At 30.7% G+C, this 12,049-nt stretch overlaps 1 protein-coding gene and 1 non-coding gene across 2 annotated transcripts in view; both read right to left on the bottom strand.

Moving 5' to 3' along the window:
• LOC123694730 overlaps positions 1-12,049 on the bottom strand; it is a 109,151-nt gene that overhangs the window by 17,435 nt on the left and 79,667 nt on the right. The gene's annotated exons all lie outside the window — the stretch shown is intronic.
• Trnat-agu lies at positions 4,392-4,465 on the bottom strand. The gene has a single exon. It is a non-coding gene; the product is annotated as a tRNA-Thr (tRNA).

The following is a 12,049-nucleotide window of genomic DNA, read 5'->3' as shown; positions in this document are numbered from 1 at the left end:
ACCGAAATATCAACAGAAACAGCATATCAAAAACCCAACTATACTAAAATGACTTTTTTTAAAACGTTGGTAGCTCTCGTACGATTAGCGCATGCAACAGATAAATTCAATTTACAAGGTATTTGTGTACCTACACTTATATATAAATAAATAATGCTATTATACATGCGAAAGTAACTTGTTGTGTGTGTTAATGTTATGTGTGTTGTATGTGTTATGCCCTGTGGTTAAGCCTAAACTAATGAATCGATATAAATGGAAAAAAACTGCAATTGCAGAATTTGACCATTCCATGCGGACGAAATCGCGGGCATAGCTAGTATGATATAAAACTCCATTCTCTTTGGCTCACACAATGGCTCAACCACGCACGGTCTAAAATTAGCATGTTAACTGATTAAATGCACGTTTTCCGTACGTTCAACATCACCTTTTTAATTAAAACACGTAAAGTTAAAACAGTTTAATTGTGTTTTACACAAGCTCTTAAATAAACTCGTAAATCGAGCTTAGACTCGTGTTTCTTATAACAAGATATTATAACTGCTTGTGATTGATGCAATTCACTTCCATTCCTTGTTCCCGTAATAAGCTGAGCGAATAAATGTAAAAAGCTATTGCTAGCTTGTACAAACATTGTGTATTTGTTTTGGAGTATTAGTCAGAGCGTGGCTGACTGTTACAAATTGTATTGTGGATTTAAACACTTTCAATTTTAGTATTTTCTTGGGTTTCATTTTACGCGACTTTGATACGTTAAATCCAAAAAATCTTTATTTTTGAACATTGCAGGTTTAGGTACAAGTACAGTATTGTTCCTATTATCTATTAGGTAAGTATTAAGAGGATATTAACTTTAAAAATATTATTTTTATGATTGTCAATAGATAAACGATAATGATAATAAACCACAGATAAACTACAGATTAGAGGTAATCAATGATCCTTTCTATTTATATACATCGATAAATACAATTCGATTTTCTAAGTAATTTAGTGATTAACAAAATGTAGAGACTAGACTGAGACTTGTTTAAACTAATCTCTACTGACGATCGAAAACTTATGTAATGAAATTCCCATAGAAGTTCTTTCTTAATAACTTTAAACTATATTAACATGGTGCTATAATATTTATTTGAAGAATTTCAATTTGAATCAATGCACACACGAGCGACGTCGTGGGCACAGCTAATTAATTCAAAATCTTGTGACATTTCATTATACCCGAATCCTCTAGCAAATAATAAACGTATCAAATAAATAAAAAATGATTTCTAATAATCAGAAACTAACAAGCAATGAGCGACGTTTGTACCTAATACAACATGAAACTGTCACTCTAATTTGGCTTGCAAATGAACCGTCCGGATCGATGCAACACTGATTGAATAATCAAACCCGATTACTGCCGTTTATTTGAGAAGACTCCATATATTATGAGTTCACAATACGTGCCATGAAGCTGTTTACTTGTTTATTATTTGACAGGCAAATAACTTTATTGTGTTACATTAAACCTTGCATTAAACTAACTAGTTATTTAGTTATCTGTGATTTGAAGTATTACTTCTGATGGAAATGCGTTTAAAAAATAAGTAAATACAGTGAAGACAGTGCTTTTGAGCAGTTTTGTTTACAATAAAACACAGCTTTACTCGTAGGAATATTTATTTTATTAATTATTTCTACAATTTATTTTTTGATATCAAGGTCTATGAGTCGATTGGGAAGCTTGATTTATCAAGCTTCTAAAAGCTGTCTGAGTTTGTTGGCTTTGAGTTTCTATGTCATTCGATTAGTCATAACTTGGTCATAACCGAAGTTCAAAATAGTTTTCATAACATTGTTATATCTATAATAAACCTAATATGTAGAAAAAAATATATCTAACAATTGAGTCATCAAAAGCTTTAAGTACTTTTGAAAAAATGCAATTGAATGAAAATTTTTGTTTAATAGGTCGAGTACAATATGCAGTCCTCGATTTGTTCATTGATTGAAGCTACTTTTATCTAAATAAAATAAAATTTATTAGCAACTTCAAATATAACATTACAATATTGCTCTGCCTTCTGAACTAGGTAATTACCTGTATCTCAGAAGGCAGTGCCTTCCCTTACAAATTCCATATTAAGTACATTATATTTGGCAAGTTAACAAAATAAATTTTAGTGACGAATGATGAAAGAATACCAAGTACTTAAATGATTAAGAAAATAAAAATAAAAATAAAATAAACGATTTGGCCGATGGATATTGTGTGTGTGTGTGTATGTGTTGTGTCTAAACACTAAGCACTATAAATCTTTTGTTAGTTGAATATTCCTCATAGTTGAGAGATATTATTCGTAGCAATTAGCTACAACGCGTAGCGGGTGCTACGTTTGTAAGGTTTTAGCTCTACGTTGCACATAATATATTATATTGCCCAGTTTATAATATGCTTTTAGTTCATTGACGGTTATGTAAAACTTTAACAAACTCCTAAGAAGTTCAAAGAAAAGGCGAGATTAATTATTATCGATACAACTTGAAAAACTTCGTAATGAATCTTTCGTTAGTTACTTTTTATGTTATTTATTTTTACAAAGTTGTACAGGAAAATATTGTTTCTTATCCTCTTTTCCTATTATAATACGCAACTTAACTTAACATCTACACAAAATAACAGAGTTTTAGTTATGATAAGATCGATCAAATATTGAAAAACTCATTATGTAAAATTATTTTTAATTTTAAATCTATATGAAGTGAGGCAACATTTTTAGCATAGAAAATATGATTTAATATTAGAAGTACGATCACGAAATTCTTAGAAATATTTTACATAAAGAAACGAAGTGTAGCAGAAGCGCAACTAACGTCTGTATGAAATGAATGCATTTTTCATATACATTTACCTCTAGAGCATAATTTACAGAGTTTCAGTGAAGTTTCTAAGAAATGAATTATTTATATTATTACATTTTCTTACAACTATTTATTATAGTTTTTTAATAACTAGCTAGACCACGCTTTACTCGTAAAAACAAGGCTACGAGATTTTTCGCAGTACATACAATCTTTTAGCTAGTTTATTTTAATTAAATGTTTAAAGGTTTGCGTAAAATAATAAAATACTAAACTAACACAATAATCCCTAATACCCATAGTAATAGACACATAAATAGTTTAAAAAGTTTAGCAACCCGTAACAGGGTCCGCCATCGCAATACACTTAGCTTTAACCCGACTTTAACCTTATAGAAAGGGCGGATTTTTCCGCGGTGTTGCTGTTACATCTATAGGTACTTATCTATAGGTACTAATATTATCAAGCTGAAGTGTTTGTTTGAACATTCTAATCTCAGGAACTACTGGTCCGATTTGAAAAATTCTATCGGTGTAATATAGCCCATTTATCGAGGAAGACTATAATATATCGTTATGCTAAGACCAACAGCGGACGAAACCGCGGAACGCAGCTAGTCTTAAAAGCTATATCATAAAATACACCACGTATTTTATGATATAGCTTTTAACACTATTGAAATTACATTTTAAAATATATAAAATGTGTATAAAGTTACTTTCAGGGCGGAAAGCTTGAAGCTTCCAATTTCAATATTTTATGTGTTTTCTGAATCGTCTTCCATTTTGGTTACATTGAATTATGCTGGTATGGAATTGTTATTAATTAATCATTCGCTTAACAATTTTATTTATTTATTAAGGTTCATTAGCAGCTGTACATCGATTAAATTACATAAAAAATACACAAAAAATACACAACATGATGGACAACCAATAAAAAATGAGCACTGCATGCACTTTAAAAATACGTTACAACACATTCAATACATTCTAAAATAATCAGTTAATAAATTATAAATAAGTAGTAATTAATTCATAATATTGTCCGCAATCTTAATTCATAAAAAATACTGATTAAATTAACAATTAAATTAATTTAAAACAAAGAATTAACAAAATACAAACCTTTAATAATAATTGTTAACTGTGAAATAAAAAAAACTCACAAATTCACGAGGTTATATTTGCATAATATTTTTACGGAGAGCGAATTGAATTTGCATGTGTAATTTATTGGGTTCAGTGTTTGTGTGAAATACTTGAAAAAAACAATTTTTGTGCTACTCTTGTAAAATAAGAAATTTCACGAAACATTTACTTAATTTAACATTAAAAAAATTAATTATACATACATACATTGTTAACTGAAAAATAAAATTTATCAATTATTATCATATACCTATTTTTAATATTTTTAACTCTATAATATAAATCGTTTGAATCCTTTAAAATGAAAATATAGATGTATAAATAAAAATACAATTAATATACTACATTGGAATAATGTGAGAATATATTTTGGTGAAAAAAGCATCAGGCGCCGGCGAGATTCGAACTCACGATCTCCTGTTTACTAGACAGGCGCTTTAACCAACTAAGCCACGGTGCCGATGGCTAAAATGTTGAAAAATGCATAAGTTTGATGTTAATTAAATATAGATTTTAAAGTGAAACTTCTTTATTCACGTTGAGAATAAAATTTCAATATCGCGACATGGCAATACCGTCACGTCATGGAGTAACGCGACGATTTTGGTATCTTTGAATCTTGCCAAAGAAGTTCCACTTCTGACGCGTGCGCTCGGAACACACTATTTTCTTATATCAAAAGCAACTTTTTGTTTTAGCATTAAACTAATGAATGATTATTTTTTTTGGAACATATAAAGTAAAATAAATGATTTTATTCACCTACAGCTCTATAAGATTTCCTTCAAAATAGACCAAAAATTTAAAAATAATAATTTGTTTACAAAATAAGCTAATACGTACGTAAAAATAGCATTTTACGATACGCAAAGCCAATCGTCCCTTTGCCTAGTGAAGTGTGGAGAGGCTTTAGAATCAACGCAATTTGGAATATTCATACGGGGCCTTTAATCTCAACGGGGACATTTTGTGTATTCCGAGAAACTGGCGAACCGAGAACATGCTATCATACAGTGAAGAAATATAACTGGTTGTGTGACCTTGATAATGCGGTATTTACTAAACGAGAATAAAATATTGAAACTGCAAATATATTGTAACTACTTACATGTGCTGTAATGCGGTTTTACATGTGGTACAGAATCACAGACAAAAAATTTTCATCATCAATTATTTTTAATCTTTTAATTTTCTATTGTGTACAAGTAGTCTTGTTTGGCCTCGGCTCTTCATATTTTAGTTTCATACCAAATTTCATCCAAATTAGTACAGCACAATTGTATTATTGATAAATCTTTTAATTAAGGTAAATATCAAAAACCTAATAAATAAGTACAATGGTTTGTAACATTATTTGACTGTACTAACATAACATAACATAACATTAACTGTACTCCGCGGTTTTACCCGCAGTGCTCTGCTCCTGTTGGTCTTAGCGAGATGATATATAGACTATAACCTTCCTCGATAAATATCTAACACCGAAAGAATTTTTCAAATCGGACCAGCAGTTCCTGAGACTAGCGCATTGAAACAAACAAATAAACTCTTCAGCTTTATAATATTAGTATAGATTACTTCAATATCACACACACGTTGCAACGTCACTGACAGGCTGAATAATAAATACCACCGAAGTAAAATCACACAAAAAGGTAAGAAAGTATTCAGTGCAAATAAGGAAATACACCATAAAGGAAAATAAGACCGGAGTTCGGAAGGGTATTGTATAAAAGTTAGAAGATTCGTGCGATGATATCTGGAACTTTGATAATTTTCCCAATAAATGGTCCACATTGCTAAACAGTAAACAGACATACTTTATCGAAAGGTGCTATCGAATGATTATGAGATTTCTGTATACCAACAGAAAGGTTGTAAAAGCTTATGTGTATTCTTATTTATGTATTTTAAAGGCTTGCTATGTTTTGGATTAGATTAAAACATCAATTTATAGAAGATAAAGATATATATTAAAATCTGTGTCTACACTGTAGTGTATCAAAATTGACAAAGAAATATTTTTATCCACATACCACGTGACCGAAAAGCGTAGGTTCATGCTAGTCAAATTTAAAGTAAAGTTTTAAGTTCGAAAATTCCTTTTATTTCTCCTATTTATACAGCAAAGGACTGACGCGAATATTCACAGAAATAACAAATTTCATACAAACTTAAAACTAGTATATAGTTTTTAACTAGTAATATAAACTTTCAAACACCACAGTTTTAGTGCGAAGTCAATTTTGATTCTTGGAACAATTTGAAATTATGCAAACGTTCAGGTAACGTGGATATATTACAAATTCGAGCCAATGCCTAAGTCCCTGGGGTTTGGGACCGTCCCCAAACTAATTAGATGCTACAAGGATGGAAGCACGTGAAGGGATAACTATTATTAGTAGAGATATAAATAGCAATATTCTATCTCTTGTAGGTACCTACACAGTACATCACAATGTATCACTATAGAAAACATTGGAAAGACGGTCTTTTTTAGTTCATCGACAATCGGATAAAAAAGAGTAAGTAGTAGAAGCGAACTTGGGGCGGCATTATAAAAAGACAAAGGACCTATACTTAATAATAACCGTTTGTTTGTTTTATATTTGAATGGGAACTGAGAGTATCATTTTAAGAACACGATACGTTTAGACGAGCCTTTTATATATATCACAGGAAAAAGATTCACATCATTAGTAACAGAAAGAGAGATAAAGAGAAAAGTCTATCTTTAAATGTTTCTTTATGCCTAATATTTATTGTAAAGTAAGCCTTTATTAGAAAACTTTTGACTAGATTTATGTTAGATAATGTAGCGAGTGTTTTACCTATACTTCAACAAATACCAAGTTCTGATCCTTCACTTCTAATTTTGCACTTTAAGCTTAAGTTGTTACTTAACTTATCTGATAAATTTGAAATCTTCAACTTTACTTAGAAATTAGAATACTACTATGAAAATAAGGGATAAGTCGTTCCTAATAGTATATAAGTTTTAATTCTCTACCATTATATCATATATTTCTCAAAATTAGAATATTTACGTACGTTGTTTTTATATTTTAAGGTAGTTTCACAAAATATTACGAAGCAGTTGTGATCATTATTAAGAAAAAGATTCACATTGAAGTAAATTTTCCTTCCTCGTTAATTAAACTATAAGAAAGTGTGGTATGTATGATTCTTTAGTATTATTCCTCTAAGACCAAGAGAGAGAGCCAGCTCTCTCTTTAGTTAAGATAAAGCTTTGACTGTTATCTCTCCAAAGAAATCTGAAATCAACAGCTACAATAAGTTTGAAGTCTTTACGTATATACTACACTAGCTTGCCGTCCTCGGCTTCGCCCGCTTTGCCTAAAACTTTAAAATATATTAACTAAAACCTATTAAAAATAATCATTAATATCCGTGCGTGGTTTTAAAAATTTAGATTTTTGCTATGGTTGAATACATACAGACAAAAAGACAGCGGGAACCAACTTTATTTTATGCTATGAAATAATAGCGATATATGTATTTATCATCATATATTTCTTAAAGCGATAGCTCATAAGGGTATACCGTATATAGAGGTACTTATATTCAGACAGTCCGAAGAGGGTATGGGACCTCATTAGGGCTAATTAGGTCCCAATTTACTCACGCATTACAGTCCCGTGAAATGTAGAGTACTTAAATAAGTAATTCATACACAGAAGCAAATGCTTCTGTAGAAAATAACAAAAACTGCCTTTCTTTCTTTCTTAGATAGGTACATAATGTATGATGTAAATGTAAAACATTTTTACACTAAATTTATGTTAAATTGATTTGTTAATAACGTTATCGATGGATTAATTTCAATAACCTGATTGCTGATAACATGCTGGTAACGAAACGAACATACATATTATGCTGGAATTAATGTTAATTCAAAGGAACATACTAGTTTTGGCTTTCTCAATATTTCAACATACTTATTATCAATTTTAAAGTGAAACTTTTATTACCTACATCATCGTCTCAAACTTTTTGGTCTGTGTAGCGCATGTCGCGTGACGCACGATACGTACGATAATTATCGTACAAATACGATAATTTTTAGTTAAATGTCTATAGTGTGAAAAAAAGTTTCACTTTTGCCGTGGTTTCATAAATTCACACAACATTTTTTTTTAATTTTTACGTCGTACTATCAAATGTTACGTACGAATACATGTTATTTCTAGTAGCGTTTATATTTTTTGCATATTATGCGCTTAAAGTTGGTAATCTAGGAGAAATAGGTATAAGAATTCATAACATGAGCTTGTCTCTCTCTTTTAAGTTTATACAAGAATACCTACTACAATACCATTACACTATAACACTACAATGTTATACTGCTATGTATAATTGTATAGACTTAGGAAAGTAGTTTTTAATAAACCTTGAGCCGCTATTTATAAAATCTTTACAAAATTCACGGCACTACCCACAAGGACAATGGATTATCCAGCGCACCCAGGAGTGCTGTTCAGCCAGAACCCTCCATATTTCAAGTGTTGTCTCTTTTGTTACATTTGTGTTAAACTTAAGGTAAAAATAGGACCTAGGCCTTTTATTTTTAACTAGCTGTGCCCCGAGGTTTTACTCGCGTTGCTCCGCTCCTGTTGTTCTTAGCGTGATGATAATATAAAGTACCTCGATAAATGGGCTATGTAACACCGAAAGAATTTTTTAAATCGGACCAGTAAGTGAGAGATTAACGTGTTCCAACAAACAAACTCTTCAGCTTTATAATATTAGTAAAGATTAGTGTAGATAAGTGATCTCCGATGACCATTAATTTGTACTCTAATTGTTAGTTTTTATAACATTTAAAAGCGTAGAAATTTCTGAAATATTTTGAAGAATAGAAAAAAAATATGGGTGGCTGAATGGGCAGGCGTGGCTACTCTACACATGTTTGTAATTGCTGACAAAATAAAAGCTAATGCGAAACCAAATCAAGATAGGTAACCATTGACACGAACTCGAGAAGAAATCAAGCATGAATCTAATTATGTATCGCTAGTACACAACGTGAACCATTTTTATGTCATCCAATTTTGCCGAGAGCATCTTGCCATCTCAGATTGATTCAGTAATGAGATCTATGAACTGCGATGTTTCCCGCCTGATTGCAACCCGCCATCTTGACTTCCTCTGCTACAGAATATATATGACATTTGTTTTTTTTATGAATTAGCCAATCGGGCCAAGGAAATTCGTTTCGGGGAATTGTCAAAACAATTGGCTGTTTAAAAAATAAGAAATGGAAAGGAAATTGAACGGAAATGTAACTTTTTTTTGTTACAAATCTGAATAATGATGAATAAACTGTTAATATTATCATTAATTAATTATATTGAACATTTAAAATTGAAAAAGCGATTGACCTGTTTATAGATTGAATATAAAAAATCTTCAAAACATTTTAAATGTGCTCTATAACCAGAACCAATTTCTTGTGCACATAAAATTCCAAAAGGCTTTTCCCTGTACACAAAAGTGAAAACAGCAATCAGCCACCAAATCTCAATCGGATATATAAATTCAATCTTGTCATGTAACACAGCCGTAACTCGCAAGGGCTTATTTCACACACTTCATTGTACTTTTATAAGTTTTTTTCCGTTTCACAACATACAAATACAATAACTAAATATTTATACCTGTGTATTATATATTATTGCATTTCAGAAACTCTACTTTTTTAACAGTATGGGAATCTATAATATAAAAATGAATCGCAAAATGTGTTGGTAAGCGCATAACTCGAGAACGGCTGAACCGATTTCGATAATTCTTTTTTTTATTATATTCCTTGAAGTACGAGGATGGTTCTTATGTAGAGAAAACGTAAATATGTACCACGGGCGAAGCCGGGGCGGACCGCTAGTCTTATACATAAAAATGAATCGCAAAATGTGTTGGTAAGCGCATAACTCGACAACGGCTGAACCGATTTCGATAATTCTTTTTTTATTATATTCCTTGAAGTACGAGGATGGTTCTTATGTAGAGAAAACGTAAATATGTACCACGGGCGAAGCCGGGGCGGACCGCTAGTTTAAAATAAAATTGCTATTTTTACTTCACCACTTTCAAAATTCAATAATTGCGGATTTGTGTTATACCATTGATAATGTGAAATATTAATAATTTGAGTAAAATTAACGCCTATTTTAAAAACAATTAGCGATTTATTAAGATTACAAGTTTCCTAGCACAACTTCTGTCGTCATTATGAATTGTTTGAACAAACAAAATAGAGAAGTTATAATAAATAATAATCATACAACGCAATATCGCCATTCGTTAATCTATATCTATACATATAATAAATCTGTAGAAAGGTCAATTCTGTACATTGAAAATATTGAAAAAATAAATAGCAGGGGGTGTTACTGGATCGATACCAAACCCAAATATGTGATTAAAAAATTGTTTGTCTGTCTGTCTGTAGGTATGTGAAGGCATCACGTAAAAACTAACGGTTCGATTTCGATGAAACTTGGTATAATTATACCTTATTATCCTGGGCATAAAATAGGATAGTTTTTATCCCGGAAAAATACGTAGAAAAAAAAATCTTAATTTTTCTTAATTTTTCCGCGCGGACGGAGTCGCGGGCGGAAGCTAGTATTAAATATAACCGTAACCGTAAAAGCATTTTCTAACTTCTAAAGTCTAAACATTATTAATTCAGAACAATTCATTGGATTATTGAACGTAATTGAACTAATAAATCATCAATAATTCTAATTTCCCTGGAGTCTGACAATCTTTATAACAAATTATATGGCGAAGTCGGGAAATTTTGTGAAGTTTATTGTTTTACCGGTGATTTAGAGCACTCAAGCGGTGTGAGCGCTTTATAAACCTGCTCTATTTTGCGGTAATGTTCGTGCAGCGATTATTTTGCTTAAAGCACAAGATTTTGGAATTATTGTGAACATCTGTGGCTTTTATCAAACTTTGAACCAAAACGATGTTATTGTGTAATTCTAGTTTTAGCATTTACATCGCATGAATGGATCATCAAGAGACAATTAGCTTATTTCAAAATTTATGACTATAAATTCTCGTTGCTGAAGGTTAATTTAATTGACCTAAAAATATTCAAATAGTACTTATGATTTACTATTAATAATTTAGTTATTAGCATTGAATTTTTTTTATGTGTAAATTAGTGTTTAATAATTTACGTAAATAAAACATGACTAGATACATTTGGTGAACAGTTCAAAGCTATTCGCCACACCGTAGGTCAAAAAAAAATAATTATTTGAGTGAAAATGTTACATTAAAAAGTGTCAAATTAGATTTAACAGAGACACCAATGGTGAAAAATCTCTTAATTAAATTATTTACACTCATAATAAAAAAAAAACAATATATTTTTAAATCAAACTTGACATCAACATACTTCTAAATAAATCATATACACAAAAATATATAAGAATTATTAAATAACAAAGTATTAATACAAGCCTAATTATATTAGATGCACGTGATTGAATGCTAGTCACCTCCTTAGAGACCAAACTTTGTAACTCTTGAAACTTTCCTCCTAACTTTTATTATAGATACTGCAAACAAACTCATACTGTATTACGTAAATTATATTGACGAGATTATCGCGAACGTGTTATATTTTGTGAATATCTTTTAAGCTTGGATTTGCATGTTATAAACTAGTTTTATTTGAGTAACTAATATTGAGTCTGAATATTTTAAGATGAAACGTCGGTTTGGAAACTGCATATTTAAAATTCGTTCCATAATTTTCTAAATTACTTAATGCATATTTGGTGTCTTTTAACAAAGTACATGCTTTAACTAATCTAAGATTAAGTATTAGCTTTACGATATATTACAGTCCATACCACATTCTATTTCTGTGCTATTTCATCATAGTCTCTTTGTAAAAAAGTGAAGTCCCATGTCCCCTAGTGGGGTAAGGGGCAGATGCATTATACATCTGTTTCACTGATCGATTTTCTTTGAGGACAAGGAGGTGATCCGCCTTCTGTGT

Source organism: Colias croceus, chromosome 10 (assembly GCF_905220415.1).
Source record: "Colias croceus chromosome 10, ilColCroc2.1".
NCBI classification, from domain to species: domain Eukaryota; kingdom Metazoa; phylum Arthropoda; class Insecta; order Lepidoptera; family Pieridae; genus Colias; species Colias croceus.
The sequence above is the reverse complement of the archived record's forward strand: the minus strand, read 5'-3'. Positions and strand labels throughout refer to the sequence as shown.